General features: G+C 32.8%; 1 long non-coding RNA gene across 1 annotated transcript in view; it reads left to right on the top strand.

Annotated features, from left to right (window-relative positions):
* The window catches only part of LOC137653125 (uncharacterized), a 405,092-nt gene that overhangs the window by 134,790 nt on the left and 245,302 nt on the right, over window positions 1–25,000 (top strand). Inside the window, exon 2 of the long non-coding RNA XR_011046394.1 lies at window positions 18,714–18,745. This is a non-coding gene — a long non-coding RNA (uncharacterized lncRNA). The remainder of the gene's footprint in view (window positions 1–18,713; window positions 18,746–25,000) is intronic.

Below are 25,000 nucleotides of genomic sequence, written 5' to 3'. Positions count from 1 at the left end.
CAACATAAAAAAAATAATTTTGCAGTTTCTCAACAACTGTGTAATTTATTCACATTGAACACGATATTGTGCTGTTTTAGCACACACACACACACACACATATATATATATATATATATATATATATATATATATATATATATATATATATATATATATATACTGTATATATATATATGTGTGTGTATATATATATATATATATATATATCATCATCATCATCATCATCATCATCATCCCACGCCTATTGACGCAAAGGGCCTCAGATTTCGCGTCATCTCTATCTTAAGCTTTTAAATCAATATTTCTCCATTCGTCATTTCATACTTCATGCTTCATAGTCCTCAGCCATGTAGATGTGGGTCTTCCAACTCTTCTAGTGCCTTGTGGGATCCAGTTGAAAGTCTGATGAACTAATCTCTCTTGGGGAATGCGAAGAGCATGCCCAAACCATCTCCATCAGCCCCTCACCATGATCTCATCCCCATACGGCACTCGAGTAATCTCTCTTATAGTTTCATGCCTAATCCTGTCCTGCCATTTAATTCCTAATATTCATCTGTGGCCTTTGTTCTGAAATCTACAAAATCTGTTGGATATTTTTTCATTGTCATACCACGATTCATGTCCATACAGTAACACTAATCTCACTAAACTGATTTATAGCCTGATTTTTCTGTGTAATTTCAGGCTATTTGTTTTCCAAATTTTATTTAATCTAGCCATTGTCTGATTTGCTTTTTTCAATTTTTCATTAAACTCCAATTATAAACACCATGTATTAGAGATCATAGTTTCTAAATATTTAAATGATTCTACCTCATTATCCTGTCTCATTCTAGTGATATTTCATCTTTATCTTTCTTCTATTTATCTTGAGCCCAACCTCCTGTGATATTTCATGCATTCTGGTAAGTAAGCAATGCAAATCCTGTGGTGTTCTGTTAATAAGGACAGCGTCATCAGCATACTCTAGGTGTAGGTATATATATATATATATATATATATATATATATATATATATATATATATATATATGTATATATGTGTATATATATATATATATATATATATATATATATATATATATATATATATATATGTGTGTGTGTGTGTGTATATATATGCGTGTGTGTGTGTTATACAGGTGGATAGGTTGGAAGATGTTTAGATTTACATATATACTAACCTTCAAAAATATTAAATATTTTATACTTTCAGAGGCTGCTATATAAGGGTCGCGTGAAACCATATCGTTAGTTGTCGGTCCGTATGAAGTTTTGCTGAATCCAGTACACAAACAAACACCCTGAAAAGTGCACAGGTGTGTGTGTTGTACAACTGTGGTAAAGCCATGAGTAATGCTCCCTAATTATAGAATGGTTTCCAAATTTCTATCGACACCTGTTGCTCTGCCAACTTCTTCCCTCCCCTGCTTGGTGTATAGCATTTAGAGATGGGTTAATGATGATTAGAAATAGATGAATAATTGCATTTTTGATCCCATCGTTTGCCTCTCTCTCTCTCTCTCTCTCTCTCTCTCTCTCTCTCTCTCTCTCTCTCTCTCTCTCTCTCTCTCTCTCTCTCTGCCATGAACGATTAAACTTAGCGATATTATTTGAAATAATATTAGTAACTTTATTAGTGCCACTGTAGTTGTTGATATGGTTTGTTTTATTGTTCCTGTTATTGGTTTTAATAAAAAAAAATATTTTTCATACCAGTGCATAACATCAAGAACCTCCTCATCATTATAATGATTAATATTTCTTTCAGCGTTAAATTTTAAAGTCACTGTCGGCTTTCATGATCTTGCGCAAAAATTACAAATTATTCTATTTTTCTAATCTAAGGTACAGGCTTTCAAACAATTGAAACAATTCAACCTAAGTAGAAGAGCAGACTTCTACAGTAGTATCTTTTTGGTAATTTTCAACCTTTTAAGAAATTTTCTCTTGTCTCTTTCGGGTTTAGAATATCGAAACAAGGATACCAATTCCGATAAGGAAGAAAGTTGAAATATATTTAGTAAAGTTCGTAACCATTGTTTTAACTCTTCATTATATTTAAATCTTTTTGGCAACTGATTACGCGAATTAAATACCAATTTTCGTAGTACAGAAGACGCATAGTCGATTGATATAAATTTTAACTGATATATTTATTAAAGTCTTTTATAATAAAGACTACCTCCCTCTTAGTGTGTTATGTTTAGTGTGCATCGTTCCCCTAACAGGATGTATTAATTGAAACTATTTGTTTGTATAGATACCTAAGTAAACTGTTCAATCAAATTAGCAATATATATATATATATATATATATATATATATATATATATATCTATATATATATATAGATATAGATATAGATATAGATATAGATATATATATATATATATATATATATATATATATATATATATATCTATATATATATATATATATATATATATAGATATAGATATAGATATATATATATATATATATATATATATATATATATATATATATATATATATATATGCAAAGAAATAACCCAAGTTGTATATTCTTTTCCCACATCGCCGAGTGCCAAATAAACGATCTGTATTTCCAAGAAAGAAATGAAGAGCCCCAAAGGGGAAATATGTGCAAAAACAAGGTTACATTGCTGAATGTGTGTCCACACCTGTGGGGTGCAATGACGTCACACATGAGGTGAGTAGACTGTGGAAAGAAATAGTTTCTCTCTACGTCACCGCGTGTTGACACGTACACATGCAAACGACCCTCGCTAATAATAGTACCATTTGTTTAATGTTTTGTTTTCGGTTTAACCCCAGACAAGTGCTGTCAAAGCAATCACTAGTTTTAGGTTCCCTTTTTTTCATTCCTTTCTTTAAACGTGTCATGGGTCACCTTGAACCCCGTGCTAATTGCATGCTAACGATTTGATTTATGACGTGGAGTCGGCGAATTTTATTTTTATAGAATAATTTTTCTTTCTGTTCTTACATATCCATGCATTTATTTCGTGTTGCTCAATTGTTCAAGGCTAAACACCGATCAAATTTTGGCGATTTTGTATGTTTCTTTGCTAAAGCTATAGGAATCTACATATATTTTTGTCTGTATAATATATATATATATATATATATATATATATATATATATATATATATATATATATATACATACTTTATGTATGTATATATATACATACACATACACACATATATACATACATATATATATATATATATATATATATATATATATATATATATATATTTATATATCTTCCTTCTAACTGTAATCGAAGACTTTAACATGTGTTTTTCAAAAAGACCCATGAAAGAAACAAAGAAGATGGAAATAAATCACTATATTTCGACCAATACACATTGGTCCTCATTTTTATTGTACACTAATGTGTATTAGTCGAAATATAGTAATTTTTTTCTATTTCCTTTGTTTCTTTTTATGGGCCTTTTTTAAAGAAACATATACAGTATATATATATATATATATATATATATATATATATATATATATATATATTTATATATATATATATTTTATATATATACATATATATATGTATATATATATTTATATATATACATATATATATATATATATATATATATATATATATATATATATATATATATATATACTGTATGTATATGTGTGTATATATATGCATATGTATATGTGTATATATATGTATATATATGTATGTATATATATATATATATATATATATATATGTGTGTGTGTGTGTGTTTGTGTGTGTGTGTGTGTGTGTGTATAAAGGTCACGCTCAGGTCTGCCTGTCTCTCGGGTATGGGAATAGGCAGTAGTCATACCCTGGTGGGAGGGGGGTGTTGTATGTGCATATTATCTAAATAATTAGTCGTCCATTTTTACGTGCTGGGTACACTACAGTAATATATGTATGCATATATTTAATGCAATCATGCAAATTTACAAGCACAAACACGTGTCGGTGAATGCATGCGTCTTGCATAAGGATGTCTGTAATTGTTGCGTTGGGTTTATGATTCGAGAGTTCCACAGACCAAAATAACGTACTCCGAGCAATAAGTTCTAGACTTCCATACCCTGACACTATAGGAAATCAATCTCATGACCATACCTTTTTATATGCACGCAAAAGTCAGTGCTTAGACGAGCCCAACAAATCAATAGGTTTTAGAATAACTGAATTAATCAATGTATCATTGCAGCGTAAGGGATACTCCAAAAGGACGGGGCACTGTTTTCAAAACAGCACAACGACAACGACGACTTCGACACCGACTTCAACGACAACGACTTCGACGACGACAACAACTTCGACGACGACTTTGACGACGACAACAACTTCGACGACGACTTTGACGACGACAACGACTTCGACGACGTCGACACCGACTTTGACGACGACAACAACTTCGACGACGACTTTGACGACGACGACGACTTCGATGACGACGACAATAACTTCGACATCGACTTCGATAACGATAACGACTTCAATGATCTCGATGACGACCTCGACAACTTCGACTACGAATTCGACAACTTCGACGACGAGTTCGACGATGACTTCAACAACGACTTCGTTCATAACTTATGAACTATATTTTAGTACATGTATATAAAAATACGTGTTCATTGACTATTTTCTTTCCATCTACTTCCAAGCTTGGGGATTTTGCAAACCGTAAATCATATTCTTTTATTTTTATTTTACTAATTTAAATGTACATTTTTGTAATATATAAAGTTTCCAATAAACAACTATGTACCCAAGAAATTTTATTGAATTATATATGAATCCTTCTTTTATTAGGAAATATACATTTATTCAGATAAAATAGCTAATGGCTGACTAGGATACTGATTAAGGGATATTTTCGTCCTTCACAAATTTCTAATTAATGTTCACGAAGAGCTTCGTGGAATCATTTCCTCCGTTTACGGATTCCTGAAGACCGGTCTTCACGTGAATCACACCCTTTTGAAAAGGACGTTGTAGAAAACTCAAATGACTGCTTTCCTTTTCCTGAATATATACAATATAACTTCTAAAATCTTTTAAAATGGATTTCTAACACCATTCTATTTGGCTCAGGGTGAGAATCATATATATATATATATATATATATATATATATATATATATATATATATATATATATATATATATGTATATATATATATATATTTATATATATATATATTTATATATATATATATATATATATATGTATATACATATATATATATATATATATATATATATATATATATATATATATACAGTATATATATGTATATATTCCTCTTTCTTGAGTGGGGATACCTTAACATGGTGAAAGTGTTTGCGTATCGCCAGGAGCAGCAGAGATGTACTAGTTAGGGCCACGCATACTTGGTTGGTTTGCTGTGAGTGATCAGACGAAAATCTCCTACCATCACTAATCCACACTAGCCAGCGTGGTGATGATAACTGGATAAACACCAGACATAAATTGACATATGAGGCCTGCGATCGTCGTGCAGTGGAGTGGAAATGGCTGCATTTATTGTTGTTATATTTATTGTATATATTTCAGCTTTTTGTTATCAAGTGGAGTGCAGTTTTATCCAGTAAACTCTAAGCAAATACAGTAAATCGATGAGTCGTATTCAGACCAGTTTTCGTTGTTTTCAATGGTTGATTTGTTGATGAATCGATAAGAAAGCTGCTGGTGTTTCTAACGCAAAATTAGGAAATCCTTAACCTCAAACATTCAAAGACCTATTTACAGCCCCCTCAAATTGGCTATTTTTAAACTCGTGGGTTACCATTGCGAGTGTTTCACGTTTGTTATAGAATTTCAATAGTAATTGGTAGTTCGACATCTTAATGTGCCATTCCACAAACATGAAATAAAAATGTATGTAACTTCTCCCTTTTTCTGGTTACCACCAGTCTGACTTTTGCGCATTAGGCAAGCGGCATAGATATTCGCGAATTTATAGTTAAACTAGAAAAGTACTCTTGAGAGTGTAGACCTCCGCCATGGCAGCTTATTTCTTGAAACCAGCTTGTCTTATGGTTAATTTGGTCGACGTTTTGCTCTACCTTGACCTTTAACCTAGAACTTTCAAAATTAAATCACTTCCACGTCTCAACATAACAATTAATCCCTGAAAGTTTCACTACTCTATGAGCATAATTGTGGTCAGGAAGTTTTTCACAGACAAACAGAGGCAAAAACATAACTCCCTCACAACTTCGTTGGGGAGGTAATCAGACATCAATTTTGTAATCTTGATGATTCATGTTATCAAGTCATATACGGTTTTGCTGTATTTTCAGTCGTTTCTGTCCTGGTAGCAAAATCTAACGTCTATGCCCTGACATTATTAACAATAATCATATAAATCATTTTACACCTGTTCTTAGATTTCTCTTGATATTTAGTGCTCTCAGCTGCGAAGACGTGATGTAAATGGCACGGAAAATGAAAAATAAAACAATAAAGGCCTTATATTTGATATTGTGGAATTAGAGTTCTTCCAATACCATAAACTGATAAATATATTTTTTTAAACGTATCTTTTCGGCGTTGATTAAAGTTCACAATAAAAATTTCCTCTCAATCGGCTAGAGGCAATAAAATAAGAGTATGATAGAGCAGTCATAAAGCGGAGTAGAATATTATTAGATGCAGTTTTATGACCTGCGAGAATGAACATCAATAAAAATATAAAAATTATATTTTTTAATCTTTAGTGGACCTTGCAACCATAACTCCCCAAAGATCCCGTCAAACAACCAAAATTTCAACCCAATATTTAGCATTGCATCAAAAGTCCGATTATTTATGGTGCAAATAAAAGACAAAATATTGACCTAATGGAATTTTATTGTTAAAATATATTTCTGCTAAAGCACTCCTAATTAGAAAAAAATAACTAAATTCCACAGCAGAGCCATAACCTCATTTTAATGGCCACGCGCGTTGCTATTTGTATTCTTTGCTCTTTTCGGTCTTTTGTTTTAATAACATATAGAGTATACTTTTCTATAAATGCTTGCTGAACAGCTTTTCGGTCTGTTAATGATAATCTCCCCTTTATAATAAAGAGCAAGTTTCTGGCTACACACACACACACTATATATATATATATATATATATATATATATATATATATATATATATATATATATATATATATATATATATATACACACAAATATATATATATATATATATATATATATATATATATATATATATATATTCAGTGGCATTGCCAGACGTATAACTATTCGGTCTCTCCCAGTCCCTCGGGAGTGGAAGGGGGCGAAGGCGTAGGGGTGAGGGTCGGGAGCGCATGTATGTGTGTGCATATCTATTTGAATGTTTATCCGTCATTTTTGAAGGGTCACAATAGTAATTACAGTAATATGTGCAAACCTGAACAAGCAGTTGGCAAAAAACTTCAAACGCGTTGATGCCACATTCCTTAAGCAATATCATTACATCGACGAAGTTTTCAATAACATGACTGATATGATGTGCAGGTCCTTTGAGCAAGCCCCAACCATTTTTCACTCAAAAAGTCTTTTGAAGCAGAAGCAGCGACGGTTGCACTCTGGAATCCGATAACAGGAGTGCAAAAGGAAACTTTATCGCGCTTATCAATGCTTCCTTGCTCTCTGTTTTTTTTTATGTTCTCGTGTTTTTCGCTTTACCTGTTTTGCTTTGATTATATCGTTTATTGTTTGTTGATTTTGAATGTCTGTTAGTTTCACTTATAAGAAATGGTATCTGGTGAGCTTTGGAAATAAGGCGCAGAAGGAAGTTGGTACCTATATTCACGAGAAATATGGTAAATAAAACATAGTACCTAGATTTCATTGAAATATGGCACAGAAAACAGATAATACCTTGATTTCCTTGAAATGGTGTACATAAAAATGACAGTACTCAGATTTCTTTAAATAAGGTACATAAAGAAGATAGTATGTTGATTCCCTTGAGTAAGGTACAGAAAGAAGATAGTTTCTTGATTTCACTGAAATATGGTGCAGAAAAAAAGATAATACCTTTATTTTCTTGAAATAGTGTACAGAAAGAAGACAGTACCTTGATTCCTTTGGAATAAAATACAGAAAAGAAGATAGTACCTTGATTAACTTGAAATAAGGTAAGGAAGGTAGTACCTCGATTCCGTTGAAATAAGGTACAGAAAGAAGATAGTATCTTGATTCCCTTGAATAAGGTACAGAAAGAATATAGTACCTTGATTGCCTTGAAATAAGGTACAGAAAGAAGGGAGTACTTAGATTCCCTCGAAATAAGGTACAGAAAGAAGGGAGTACCTTGATTCCCTTGAACTAAAGTGCAGAAAGAATACAGTACCTTGATTCTCTTGAAATAAGGTACAGAAAGAAAGGAATACTTTGATTCCCTTGAAATAAGGTACAGAAAGAAGATAGTGCCTTGATTCCCTTGAAATAAGGTACAGAGGGAAGGTAGTACCTTGATTCCCTTGAATAAGGTACAGAAGGAAATAGTACCTTGATTCCCTTGAATAAGGTACAGAAAGAAGATAGTACCTTGATTATAGTACCTTGATTCACTGTAAATAAGATACAGAAAGAAGATAGTACCTTGATTCCCTTGAAATAAGGTACAGAGGGAAGGTAGTACCGTGATTCCCTTGAATAAGGTACAGAAGGAAATAGTACCTTGATTCCCTTGAATAAGGTACAGAAAGAAGATAGTACCTTGATTATAGTACCTTGATTCACTGTAAATAAGATACAGAAAGAAGATAGTACCTTGATTCCCTTGAAATAAGGTACAGTAATAAGATAGTACCTTGATTCACTGTAAATAAGGTACAGAAAGAAGATAGTACCTTGATTCCCTTGAAATAAGGTACAGTAAGAAGATAGTACCTTGATTCCCTTGAAATAAGGTACAGTAAGAAGATAGTACCTTGATTCACTGTGAATAAGGTACAGACAGAAGATAGTAACTTGATTCCCTTGAAATAAGGTATAGTAAGAAGATAGTACCTTGACTCACTGTGAATAAGGTACAGAAAGAAGATAATAACTTGATTCCCTTGAAATAAGGTATAGTAAGAAGATAGTACCTTGACTCACTGTGAATAAGGTACAGAAAGAAGATAGTAACTTGATTCCCTTGAAATAAGGTACAGAAAGAAGATAGTAACTTGATTCCCTTGAAATAAGGTACAGAAAGAAGATAGTACCTTGATTCCCTTGAAATAAGGTACAGAAAGAAGATAGTACCTTGATTCCCTTGAAATGAGGTACAGTAAGAAGATAGTACCTTGATTCACTGTGAATAAGGTACAGACAGAAGATAGTAACTTGATTCCCTTGAAATAAGGTATAGTAAGAAGATAGTACCTTGACTCACTGTGAATAAGGTACAGAAAGAAGATAGTAACTTGATTCCCTTGAAATAAGGTACAGAAAGAAGATAGTACCTTGATTCCCTTGAAATAAGGTATAGTAAGAAGATAGTACCTTGACTCACTGTGAATAAGGTACAGAAAGAAGATAGTAACTTGATTCCCTTGAAATAAGGTACAGAAAGAAGATAGTAACTTGATTCCCTTGAAATAAGGTACAGAAAGAAGATAGTACCTTGATTCCCTTGAAATAAGGTACAGAAAGAAGATAGTACCTTGATTCCCTTGAAATAAGGTACAGTAAGAAGATAGTACCTTGATTCACTGTGAATAAGGTACAGACAGAAGATAGTAACTTGATTCCCTTGAAATAAGGTATAGTAAGAAGATAGTACCTTGACTCACTGTGAATAAGGTACAGACAGAAGATAGTAACTTGATTCCCTTGAAATAAGGTATAGTAAGAAGATTGTACGATGATTCACTGTAAATAAGGTACAAAAAGAAGATAGTAACTTGATTCCCTTGGAATACAGTACATACCTCTGAAATAAGTGAGAACGTAGTTGATATCTTTCAAACAGTATTGCCTAAATTTACCAGAAATTCAATCAAAATCTTCTTTGTCACATAAGGATAAAATCCAATATGAAATGCAACCGGCATTTAGGTCGCAATACATTTACCTATGTAAAACAAATTCCCTTTGACAGGAAATCCAATCAGTCTTTATTGTTCCACTTTCCGAGACGAGATGAACGCGGAAACGTTAATAAAGAGGAAACCGAAGCAATGAAGAAAATAAGAAATGGAACATAATACTTTTGGATTTGATAAGTGGGACAGAACTCCCGACGGAAACTAGTTAAGAAAATCTGTTTATTGAACAAGGAAGTTGTCTAGATAATGTTGACAAAACGCACTGACCCATGACATTACGTGGCTTGCAACTTTGCAAGTGTCCTCCTTCTTGTCTCTTATGTATCTCACACCGTGTTCCTTTGCGCGTTGAAGAAATACTTGTTTCCTCGTGTGATGAAATTCTCTCTCTCTCTCTCTCTCTCTCTCTCTCTCTCTCTCTCTCTCTCTCTCTCTCTCTCTCTCTCTCTCTCTCTCATTGTGAAGAATCATCGTATTCATTAGGATCATCTCCCTCATCACCATTTGTGTTACTTAATTTAGAGATGGAATCAAGTTTAACGCTACTGTATCCCTTCATATTTGTTTCTACATACCCTTCACAGTTTTATGTAATACATTTATGAATCCTTTATGCATATGGATATGCGTAGGAAATACTATCTGAACACACGCATATATAAAGTATAAATCAATTCTGAGAGAGAGAGAGAGAGAGAGAGAGAGAGAGAGAGAGAGAGAGAGAGAGAGAGAGAGAGAGCGTTAACTTGCATGACCTCGATACTGATTGGGGTTAACACGAATATCTTGCATATTTCTGAGAACTGCTTTTAACATCTTAGGGGGTTAATTTTTTCTTAGCAATGCTGAGATGTCAGTGCTTGCATATTTTGTCAAATAAATTCTGGTTGGATATATATGTCTAAACAAGGAAGTACGTCAAAGTACACCAATGGTCCTGCGTATCAAAAAAGCAAATTTAGTAGGTAATTAAATTAATAATTTTAAAATGAAAATTGGTGTGATTTCTTGGACAAATATTAGCAAGATGTGATTTGTTTTTTATCTTTCATGGATTTAGTATATTTTACATGACTAATTAACTTAACGCTTGTCCAGAAGATATTCAATTACTCTCATTTTTAAGTTGAAAAACGCCTCCACGTTTCTCAACTGTGGCATACAGTTTTGTCTAAATCATGTTTCTCATCACCACAATTTAAGTGAGATTGTACTAATTATTATTGTTATTATTATTATTATTATTATTATTATTATTATTATTGTTATTATTATTATTATTATTATTATTATTATTATTATTATTATTATTATTATTATTATTATTATTATTATTATTATCCAGGCTATCACCCTAGTTGTAAAAGCAGAAGGCTGAAAACCCAAGGACTCCAACAGAAAAATTAGCCCAATGAAGATGAGACAGAAGGGAATAACAAATAAAATATATATATTAGCTATGAATGAAAAATATAGAATATTTCAAGATCAGTAACAACGTTAAAATATATCAGTCACATATAAACTATAAAGCGAGACTTATGTTAATCTGTTCAACAGAAAAGAATTTAAGATAAGTTTGAACTTCTGAGCTTTTATCGATCCAACAAATATATATATACACATATACTGTGTGTATATATATATGTGTATATATATATATATATATATATATATATATATATATACTGTGTATATATATATATATATATATATAAAATATATATACACATATACTGTGTATATATATATATATATATATATATATATATATACATATATATACATATATATATATATGTATATAGTTTTCTTAGGATACTATTCAGAATCTCAGTAATTGGTAATATTTTAATCAGGAGTCAATTGATTTTTGAATGGTAGATTACTCCAATGGTAACCATATTCATGATAATAATGATACTACTACTACTACTACTACTACTACTACAACAACAACTACTACTACTACTACTACTACTACTACTACTACTACTACTACTAATAATAATAATAATAATAATAATAATAATAATAATAATACTTACTGTTATCCTTGATAAATTGAAGGCAGAAAATATCCAAAATTTTCAGCAAGATCAAATCTCGATATCTACTTGATTTGATAAACACTGCGACCTTGAATTCGTGCAAGGCTCCGATCTGTCTCGAGAGCTAAACCACATTATAAAGCTATTCATCAACAGTGGCGAATATCCAAAGCAAACTGCTTGCTCTGTCTTACCAATTAAATGAAACAGTTTCGTTATATTTTATAAAAACAATATAAGAGACTTCAAACCTTAAACAAATGCTACAAGGGTAAACGGACATGACCAAACATCGGAAGAATGAGAGATTTTATGGGACAGGACTTTGTTGAGAGCAAATTTACATTGAAATCAAGTGTCGCTCCTCAAGAAAGATAATACTAGTGAGGTGTTCCGGGTGAGGAGGAAAGGAAAAAAAAAAGAAGCAAAAGTCTCTATTTTGTGCCTGAGTCTCTGACCTTCGTGGGCGACAAAGGTCAATTTATCCGGCCACGCCCAAATATACCAGCCTCTGCTCATTGGCTTTCAGGCCTGGTGAAAGGACCTCCAGGCTCGTTAGCTTTTAATGAAGGGGCTGATTGAAGGGTGTGTGATAGCAGGGTTTAATAGATGGTTGTGAAGACGAACGCTGTCGATATTAAGCAAGCGCAGAATAGGCTGGGAAATATTCTAATGTGTAAATACAAGTGGATGAAACATATACAGTAGCACGCATACACACATATAGGTATTTGCGTATGTATGTGTATACATACATACAATATTTTGTAGATTAGCAATTTAAATTACGTTCATTCGTCCCTTTTTAGCTTTGATATTCGTATATTTTATTTTAAGAGCTACTATATGCAAAGAAAAGCAAGGTATTTACGTTTTAATGCCGCTCTATCAAAATAGAAAATGTGTAATGGCAGGAAAAAGGCCCTTGTTAAACACATATTTATTTAAATTTGTTACTTACACGTTACCTAGTTGCTTTCATATGAATTTGAGAATATCTTTTATGATAATAATGACGGAAATTATAATTATGATTCTTCCCTAATAAGCCGAAGCTTTTCCCTTTTTTAACCCCCTAGTTAAGGATAAACTTGCTTGCGATCCCTCTCCATACAACATTAACTGCCTCATATACATACATGAAAGATATCGTGAAGACGTATGCATCTAACTAAATTAGTAATGCTGGTACATATTACATGATAGTGCAAGGTCAAAATGGTGGACAAACAACCCTCTTAAAGAGATAATGAAAAGGATTGGTTCCCTCACATATACAACAACAACAACAACAACAAATGCAGGTGCTTTTGGTCCACTGCAGGATAAAGGCCTCATAAATGCCCTTAGCCATGTCTTGGGTTTGGCCATTTTCATTGCCATGCTGTCCAGTGCGGATTGGTGATGGAGGGAGACTTTAACCTGATCGCTCAAAGCAAATCAACCTATTAAGAGTGGCCCTGACTATTACAGCTTTGCTGATCAGGGTGATACGCAAACACTTTCACCACGATAAAGTATCGCCACTCATCATATAAAGAGTCATAAAAGTTTTGAAGTGGTACATAAATGCAAATTTTATAGAGGATAAACCGAAATAGACACAGGAAGAGTCTTCTCTCAGTTCCTTTAAAAGAAAATGAGTGTGACTCATAAAGGTTTACCTGCACACTTGTGGCAGGATTTACCAACGAACCTTCATGATGTAGTATCCATATGAGAAGAAAACATTCTCTCTCTCTCTCTCTCTCTCTCTCTCTCTCTCTCTCTCTCTCTCTCTCTCTCTCTCTCACACACACACACACACTCACACACACACACACACACACACATATATATATATATATATATATATATATATATGTGTGTGTGTGTGTGTGTGTGTGTGTGGTTTTTTTTTTTTCATTTAAGTTACAAAAAGCTATTATGATTTCTATCTCGACTTTTCTTGTTGTATTTTTTAAATTATCAATTAAACAAATTCACAAGATTATTTTACCTTCCAATACATATATATCTTGGACTTTGTTATTTTTCTCCTCAGTAACTTGGCAATCATCAATCTTTTTTTTTTCCTGATGGAGAATAATATGACTCCTTTGAAAATTAAACGATCTAATCCAGCACCAGCCCTAAGTGAAAAAATACACTGACGTATTCCTATATTTCATAATCCTTCGCACAAGGTGAACAGCTTCCTGGGTACCGTCATATCCTACGCAATTAATTGATTCGTTCAGACTTGGATTCATGTTTCACGTGGTTTACACCCCCTCCCCTTTTCCCACTCGGGGGGGGGGGGGTGTTAGTGCCGCATTCCGTTCGTCATCCCTCGAAAATAAACAAATTTGCTCTTCCTCGATTATCATTTTTATTAACAAGTATTGGATCGCCTTCCCTTATCTTCCTTATATAATAAAGAACAAGTCTCTCTCTCTCTCTCTCTCTCTCTCTCTCTCTCTCTCTCTCTCTCTATATATATATATATATATATATATATGTATTTATATATATGTGTGTGTGAGTGTGTGCGTATATAATGTATCTATATTTCTTTCCGGCCACGCTCAGTGGCATTGTCAGACGTATAACTATTTAACTATTTGGTCTCTCCGTCCCTCGGCTAAGGGGAGAGGAAGTACTCATACCCTCATTAGAGGAGGGCACCCCGAGAGGAAAGGGGGAAGAGGAGGGAAGGGTTGACTCTGTGTATTGTGCATATGTACACTAGCTCAATACAATTATGCTAATGTGTTTGTTACGGACAATGATTTATTTACCTTTCTTCTTGTTCTATTTGCCAGTTACTCTGTAAGGAGCGAGGTCAATTGAGAACCGCTAGTTAGCGGATTTTGAAATGTTTCTTCTTTTTATGAGGAATTGGTACGTTCATATTATAAAGGTCAGAGTGACGAGGGGCGTGAAAGGGTTATCACTCAAAAAACCAACGCAAGTACGGGAGATTTTTTTTGGGGGGTGGGGGATTGGAATTATGACGTCATACCAGCTTTAAGCAACTTAGAATATTTGATGACTTCGTCGTCTTCTTCCCTATATAATAAGAGTGTGTGTGTGTGTATATATATATATATATATATATATATATATAGATAGATAGATAGATAGATAGATATGTGTATATAGATATATATATATATATATATATATATATATATATATATATATATATATATATATATTTCCGGTCACGCCCAGTGGCAATGCCACACGTATAACTACTCTGTCTATCCCCGTCCCTCGTATAGTTGGGGAGGGAATAGTCATACCCTGGTGAAAGGGGGGTGCGTGTGTGTGCATATATATCTAAATATTTATCCGTCATTTTTTACGGGTCGTGTACACTATTATAAAACTGAAGCATAAAATGAACTTTAAACAAAAAAAAGAGGTATTCAGCTCTCGCTAGGTTACCCTTTAGGGCAGGGAAAGGCGTAAGCCACAAGAAACGTAGTGGCTTTGGAAATCGAAGGGGGAAACGGAGAGAAAAATATCAGTGACGTCAAAGGGAACTGGATTACTGATTGGTCAAAATTGTTTTGACGTCAGAGATAGCATACGGTCAATCTTGTAGGTATTGAAAAACAGCGATTGGAGGAAGAAATGACATGTAGTTGTCTAAGGAGAAAAATAACTGTTGCTGGAGGTTTGGGTCCTCTCACGGATGGCATTTAGGATATGCGTTCTGTTGACGCCCGTCCAAATTTCCGAAAAGGATTTTATAGCATGGGAAATCTTTTGCTGGCGCCTAGTGGCTTACTTTATCTTTCCCGTCTCCAACTTGACATATAAGCAAATTATGGAAATTATTTTTAAATGTGTTTTCAACTCCACCATATCTCGTAACGGGATAGAAAAGATAGAACAACATAACATCCTTTACATGCTTCATTGACGTCAAAAGATTATCTTATCAGAAAATTATCTACAGCTTAGGGGCTTCTGGAATTATGGAGATAACAGCGTGCGCGCAGATACTTTCTGTAATTCTTTCTATGTCTGCCATTCGTGCCTACTGTGCATTGATTCGTTATCTCTTATTGTATTAAATATATATATGTACATTAGGTATGTTTTGTGTGGGAACTGTGGGAAAATATTTGAGTTGAGGTATGAACTTGAACGCATGTTTTGTAAGAGAAGAGAGAGAGAGAGAGAGAGAGAGAGAGAGAGAGAGAGAGAGAGAGAGAGAGAGAGAGAGAGAGAGAGAGATAACTATGTTAAACAGGAAGATTCATAAGGAACAAGTATTTCAGAAATTTAAAACCATCTTCTTTATGATGCATAGATAATGACCTACCTGTGTCAAAAAGGTGAAAAATTGCATCGCTTGTCTTCAGACTATTAATCACTAGCAATTGCAACTAACTTCATTACCTGCTATGCATTCACTATTGCTATGTAATTCCGTTATAGGAAGTATTCATAGTGTTGTAGGCTGATGTAATGAGTCACTAGTAGCTATAGTACATTAAGCGCTCTACTGCAGCTGTAGCAGCCATCTGTTTGTTTATGTAATTGCGTTAATGACAAGGTAATAGTAGGAAGTTCTGACCAGAACTTAGTATTAGTATCTACTCCTTTTCAATTCTAGTCAGTTACAGGTAGTTTTAGTTCAGCAGTTCCATAGCCTCTGTACCATAGTCTTCCACAGTCTATGGATAGAGATATCTTGCTTGAGGGTACACTCATTATTATTATTATTATTATTATTATTATTATTATTATTATTATTATTACTAGCCAAGCTACAACCCTAGTTGGAAAATCAAGATTATCTAAGCCCAAGGGCTTCAACAGAGAAAAATAGCCCAGTGAGGAAAGGTAACAATAAAATAAATAAACGATATAAGAAGTAATGAAAAATCAAAAATAAAATAGCACACTATTCTATCTGTTTCCATATTTCCTTTCCTCACTGAGCTATTTTTTTCTGTTGGAACCCTAGGGGTTATATCATTCTGCTTTTCTAACATAGTGTTGTAGCTTAGCTAGTAATAACAATGAAGGTACTTTATATACAATCACAAGCATTTGCATGTACTTGTCTTCATAGGTAATACCTCAATTGCTGACAGCTACCAACTTACTTTCTTTTGTTTTTAATTCAGTAACATGGAGTCAGTCACTTCTTATGAACTGCGACTGGATGTGGTTCGCTATTCATGTACGTGTAACTCAACATAAAGGGGCGGAAACAAAGCGAAGTAAAATTACTGAAGCAATTATCAGAATTGAGTGGCGTAGTGTCACATGTCGTCCTTTCTCTATAACTCATGTGTTACGGAACCGGAAAAAGGGATGTAATTGGCGGAAATTTTTGACTTCTTCAAAAGTTCCCAGATAGCTAAATATTGGTTGAATTATATATATATATATATATATATATATATATATATATTATATATATATATATATGAGAGAGAGAGAGAGAGAGAGAGAGAGAGAGAGAGAGAGAGAGAGAGAGAGAGAGAGAGAGAGAGAGAGAGAGAGAGTCATTCTCTTTCATAAATGCTGTACCCACAATATATGTCCCGTATACAATTTTTAACGCTAACATTTCTAAAATAAGTGTAACATGGAAACTTGATCTACGTACCTTCTTTCATGTACATACATATACGACATGAAAGATGGTAGAGATCAAGTTTCCATGTAACATTTATATGTAAAATATTAAAGTTAAAAGAAAAATTGTATACGACACACGTAAACCTATAAAAAATTGTGGTATAATTGATATAGAATCAGTGTGAAATGTGGTGAGGGTGTTTGCTATAGATAATAAATGCTTTGGAACGATTAAAAGCTTTTTGTGATGCAAGCAAAGTGTGTGCTAGATTATGTATGCAAGAGAGTGACTCGTTTGATGTGAAAGTGGTTCTGATACAGAGGAATGTTGTGTCTCCACGGCTGTTAGTAATGCATGTTGATGGATGGAGTGATGCAAGAGGTCAGAGAAAAGGCAGGTGATGTGAGGTGAAAGTTACTGATTTTAATATATTTTATAATTTCTTATCATTTCTCATTTACTTTTTATCCGTTTCTTCTTTATTTCCTTTCCCTACTGGGTTGATTCACCTGTTTGAGACTTTGGCCATATACCATGCTGCTTTTCCGAGTAGGGTTGTTGGTTGGTTATCAGTTTTAATGAAAATGATAATAAAAGGGATATTGATAAGTAGAAAAAGAAAATAAGATGCAAGTGAATTGTAGAGTGCTCAAAAGAGAGACGAAAGTTGAGAGAAAATTTAAACAAACCTAAGGTCATAGGGGTAAATAAATACCAGGAATATTGTTATGGAGGATGGGAATTATTGCAACATAAGTTTTGGGAGTAAATACTTAAGATGATGGTAAGAGGAATGACATTGGAAGTTGCTGAATGGGTAAAACAAGAAGGTTGAACGATGTGTGCAAAGGTTTGCAAAGTGGTTTGCTTTTTCTGTGATCCAATTGTCATTTGAAGAATTAAATTGTATATGTTATTTGCTATTGGAAGGAGAGAGGTTGGAGAAGTTTAAATTGTGTGCTTTCTTTTTTTTTCAGATGGAGAACTTCAAAGTTTCCGTGGTTAAAAGGTAAGTGTAGAAGAGATGAGTCAAGTTATATATAAATATATATATATATATATATATATATATATATATATATATATATATATATATATGTATGTATGTATATATATATGTGTATATATATATTTATTTATATCTTATATATCATATATATATATATATATATATATATATATATATGTATATATATATATATATATATATGTATATATCATATATATGTATATATGTATATATATATATATATATATATATGTGTGTGTGTATTTATTTATATACTTTATATATAACATCAACATTAACGATTACAGGGAGACCAAGTTTATATTTTTTCACTTCAAACAGGACGAAATACCAATTGAAGCAGCATTCGCTTCTTGTCGAATCTGTGAGCGGAATTTCCAATGATTCTCTCTCCTTTGGACGTTCATTTTTATACGAATAATCTCCTAACATTGTAGAGATGAGGAATTATGATCAAAGTTTTATCTTGTATTCGTGTAGCGGAGGGAGTCAAACTAGATGACAATAATGAACGCCTTTTAATGTATGGTCTTCATAAATTATTATTTTCTTTATTTATCTATCTATCAATCTATAAAGTGTGTGTGCCTGTATAAACTCTCCTATTTGGTCACCCCGTTATCGCCTCAAAATTTTCAATTTAAAACTCCATCTAAATTTACTATTTTTAATTTATTCCACTGTATATTTCTATCTGATAGATTTATCTTTATTTAATCTCACCTTTGTTATATCAATAAGGGCTTGTGAGTACGTTCGCTTATGGGTGACTAAATCCATTCTCAATTATGATTTTAATTATCTTTATATATAACTTGCTAAATCGTCGATTGTTTTTATCTATCCATTTTTCATCTGTCAATTTCAATTATTCATATCGGTTTGCACAATGCTGCAACTCAAGTACTCCGTCTAGTGTTAGCTTTTATTTATTTTATGTTTTTGCTTGGTAACATAGCAACAATTTTATTATAGGTTATATAATCTACATTTGTTATTCCTTTATGAATTTAGAATGCCTCTATTAACTGTCCCCATAGTCGTCGAGTCTGTAGATCAAATAAATGTGAATATTAAGGAATTAGTTCTTTCTGAGTGGGGATATGTTAACATGGTGAAAGGGTTTGTGTATCGCCATGATCAGGGCCACCCATACTATCTTGGTTTGCTGTGAGTGATCAGATTAAAGTCTCGCACCATCACGAATCCGCAATGGCTAGCGTGGTAAAGAAAATGGCCAGGCCTTTGACATAAATAAGGACATTTCTGAGGCCTTTGACCTACAGTGTACTAGAAACTGCTACATTTGTTGTCGATGCATTAATAAATTAGATGATTTCCATATCTACTATTGTAACAGGATTATGTTATTAGGTTAGACCAAGATATTAGGAGCAGGCAATGGCTTACACTTATCTAAATGAATGGGATCAAAAGTCAGCTCAAGCATCGCAAATCGTATAAAGAAAAGAATTTAACATTAAAATGGTAATAAATAAAACCTAATAAGATATAAATGCGCTCTGCTTTTGAGATTCATCTCCTGCACTCCTCTACAAAGACACAAAAAACTGTTCACGCTGTCATTACTTTGGAGAGATACATCATTGGATAGATGATGGTAAAAGATTTCTTTTCTTTCTTTTGGGATTAATTTCTGATTAGCTGTTATTATTATTAACGTTGTTTCCATTCTGTAGTTATTATTGGTTATAAGTTTTTAGCGGCCTATAATTGTTCAATTTTTGCCATTTGCCTTCATGATGAACATAGCACTCGATATTGAATTGTAAGCTTGAACAGTTTATATGTATGCTTCCATACATTCATATATACCTTCTCTCTCTCTCTCTCTCTCTCTCTCTCTCTCTCTCTCTCTCTCTCTCCTCTCTCTCTCTCTCTCTCTCTCTCTCTCTCTCTCTATATATATATATATATATATATAAATATATATATATATATATATATATATATATATATATATATTTACATGTATATTTATATGTATATATGTATATATATATATATATATATATATATATATATATATATATAGAGGGTATATATGAATATATATAAGCATACATATAAACTGTTCAAGCTTACAATTCAATATCGAGTGCTATGTTCATCATGAAGGCAAATGGCAAAAATTGAACAATTATGGGCCGCCAAAAACTTATAACCAATAATAAATACAGAATGGAAACAATGTTTATAATAATAACAGCTAATCAGAAATTAGTCCCGAAAGAAAGAAAAGAAATCTTTTACCATCATCTATCCAATGATGTATCTCTCCAAAGTAATGACAGCGTGAACAGTTTTTTGTGTCTTTGTAGAGGAATACAGGCGATGAATCTCAAAAGCAGAGCGCATTTATATCTTATCAGGTTTTATTTATTACCATTTTATTGTTAAATCCTTTTCTTTATACGATCTGCGATGTTTGAGCGGACTTTTGATCCCATTCATAAAGATAAGTGTAATCCATTACCTGCTCTTATATATATTATATATATATATATATATATATATATACATATATATATATATATATATATATATATATATATATATAGCGAGAGAGAGAGAGAGAGAGAGAGAGAGAGAGAGAGAGAGAGAGAGATTGTGTGTGTGTGTATGTACGCGTGTAAAAATATGGTTTTCTAACACCAATTTCTTAGATTTCCTTTAATCAATCTAGGTAAGGGTTGACATTAATCTGGTTTTAGGTTTAGCGGCACAAAAGGATAAGAACCGTTATGTTTGTTTTTCACTCCGATGTTCATCACCTATTATGTTTAAATCAATCACTATTATATATACCCAGCAAACAGTAAATTATTACTGCCCCCAAACACATTATTGATAATTTATGGTATGATTGAAATGTGTATATAGAATATGATTATAATTATTATAAAGGACTGACGTGGAAAAGTCAGCAGAAATGTGCGTGACAATAAGCAGCATTTTAATTTTACAAGTCAGGATATTAAGCAAATTGAAGATAACCTGTTTTAGACGGAAAATTCTATAAGTGTAGTTCCCTGAAATCATAAGCAAGTTTTTGTTTAACCTTTTCATTTATTCTGAATGTGTTAGTCAGCTCAGAAAAGAGCTCAATGGGAATTTTAATATATTACCCTTCTCTCTCTCTCTCTCTCTCTCTCTCTCTCTCTCTCTCTCTCTCTCTCTCTCTCTCTCAAAAAGAAAAAAGTATGGCTATGATATTCTGCCCTGAAAATTGTACTTAAGTATAAAGAAAAACCCACAAAAACTAATAGGTTACTTAGAGAGACAATTCAAATACAGAAACAAAGACACTGTACCATAACTGTACACATCACTTGTAAGACCCCCATGTAGAATACGGAGTCCAATTCTGCTCCAAGTATTCAGACGGATATAGATAGACTGGAAGCTGTACAAGCTAGGACCACCAAACTTGTTCCAACACTAAGGCAATTTGGATAAAGACGGAGGATGAACGTTTGACCTTATTTGATCTACAAACTCGATGACTAAGGGGGCAGTTAATAGAGACATTCAAACAAGGTCTATAGACATTGCATTCAAAATTCTTAAAGGAATAACAAATGTAGATAACAGCAATCTAACCACGCATAGCTCAAATCAGTCCAGACGTAACGGATACAAACTGGAATTGAAGATACAACACCACTCAATGTGGTAATTTCTTTACATATAAAATAGCAAATGCATGTAAAAAGATTTCCAGCTGATGTAGTAAAATGTAACATGGTAAACGAGTTCAAGAATAAATTAGACAGGATCATAAAAACTCCCTAAACCGTCCAAACCAAATCGCTCTATCCAAGAGCAAATGGAGTCTCCTTGGATGGATTAAAAAGTCTTTGAGACATCCAAAATCTCTCTCTCTCTCTCTCTCTCTCTCTCTCTCTCTCTTGATAAGCATCGGTCTGATTTAAAGAAAAATATCGTCTGTTATCAACCCCATTTATTCCCATCCATCATGAAAGTCAGGTTTTGACAAGGTTGTCAAGATTGATGGCTCACAACGAAAGAGGAATATTGCTCAGAATATTTCACCTTAAGAATCTCTCTCTCTCTCTCTCTCTCTCTCTCTCTCTCTCTCCTTTAAACTGTTGGGACGCATATAGCCATTAACCTATCGGTCAATCAGCACCTCTTTTGGACCCCAAGTTATAGATTTAATCTGTATCAGGGACTTACCTTCGCTTCTAAAGTGGGACACTTTCTCTCTGTCATTTATCTTCAGCCTCATTTAAACAGCAATGAAAGACACATGTGGATATAGTTTTAGAAAACATGTTGGGATTTGAATTTTTAGTGCTCTCTCTCTCTCTCTCTCTCTCTCTCTCTCTCTCTCTCTTTAACTACATTCCTTACGGTTAGTAAAAGTATAGAGGAGGAATGAAATTTGATGCTATTTTTTATGCTGAACAGGCTGACATAGTTTATATATAAAAGATCTATTTGATTTTGTTATTGTTCTAAAAAAATTATTTGAATTGTTCTATACTTATCTTGTAATATATTTATTTCTTTATTTCTTTTCCTCACTTTTTTCCTTCCCTTGGGCTTATAGCAATCTGCTTTTACAACAATGATTGTAGCTTAGTTAGTAATAATAATAATAATAATAATAATAATAAATAATAATAATAATAATAATATAATAATGCTCTTCTTTATCTTCTTACATTTTTGTTCGATTCATATCGTAATATCTCGTTTTTATAAGAACATGGAGAGAAATGAACATTGAACGACCCAAGCGTAAGAGTAACTCACACCAACGCAAGGGACAAATATAAAACGCTAAGGATTTCTTTCTATATTAAAAGTTTCCTCGTTAAATCTTTTTGAAAGCTGCAGAAAACTTTCATCCAGTAGAAACTTACTGCTGATGGTCGTTTGAGTTTGGGAAGTTTACGTGCGATGATGTTACTTAATAAGCTACAGGTCAGCAAACATAGCTATAAATCTACGGGAGAAATAAATTCTCTCTCTCTCTCTTCTCTCTCTCTCTCTCTCTCTCTTATAGGCGTTATGTGCTCTTTGGGAACCGAAAATATTCCAAAATATTTTTTTAAATATTTTTATGGAGACAGAAGAACTTGGAAACGGCTCTCTAGAAATAGAGACCATACATAGCCGGAAAAGCTTTAGTCGAAGAAGTGGTTTTTATCAAATTCGTCCACCGACATGTTGTCTGTCTGGGATTTTCTACTTTATATTATTTCCTAAGTGTTTTTTTCTGTTATACGAGAAGGGATGCAGTAATCGTATGTGTGTATGCATTAAATTTGCGAAAGAAATGAAAAACTTGACCTTGTCATTTTGACCTTTTGTTAATGAAACTGTGTAATCACACACAGAGAGAGAGAGAGAGAGAGAGAGAGAGAGAGAGAGAGAGAGTATTGACAAAGCAACACCTGTTTCTCTTACATTCTACCAAGTATCTGAAAGTTCATCGTCTTTATTTGGGCCGTGTATATAATCCAAACCAGACCTGTTGCTAGGATATTTCACGTTAATTTTTAGCTTGGTGGAAGGAGACAAAAATAAGACTGTCGTTTAAACACTGTCGCCAAGACAGTTGCTCCTACACTTTAAGAAAGTGAATTACTGGTCTTGTTTATCATCTCTGTTTATCTGACACTAACATTTGCTATAATAAGTCTTCCTTGGATGTCTTCGATAGCTGGTGCATGTGAAGGGTCTCCCTCTTGTTCAAAGGAAGGTTTTATTTTTAATATTTAATTTATTTTATAGTCTCTTATTTGGATCTTGCTTATTTTAATAGTTTTTTATCTTTTCGCTGTCAAAGGTTTTCTTAAATTTGGATCTTCGCAATTTTCAGATATTTTTTCTTAAATTCTGATTTTCCACAATTTTCAAATTTTTTAAAAATTTGGATCTTCACAATTCTAAAATTTTTCTTAAATTTGGATTCTCACCTTTCTAACATTTTCCTTAAATTTGTGTATTCACAATTTTCAAAATTTCTAAAATTTGGATCTTCACAAATCTTAATTTTGTTCTTAATTTGGATATTCACGATTCTCAAATTCTTCTTAAATTTAGTTCTTTACTATTTTCATTTTTTTTCTTCAATTTGGATCTTATCTATTCTCACTTTTAATTGGATCTTCATTAATTTAATTTTTTTTTTCATTAATAAGTTTTTAGTTTCTTTCATTATTTTGAATTTGGCCTCCA

The sequence above is a fragment of the Palaemon carinicauda genome, chromosome 14, assembly GCF_036898095.1.
Source record: "Palaemon carinicauda isolate YSFRI2023 chromosome 14, ASM3689809v2, whole genome shotgun sequence".
Classification (NCBI taxonomy): Eukaryota; Metazoa; Arthropoda; class Malacostraca; order Decapoda; family Palaemonidae; genus Palaemon; species Palaemon carinicauda.
The sequence above is the reverse complement of the archived record's forward strand: the minus strand, read 5'-3'. Positions and strand labels throughout refer to the sequence as shown.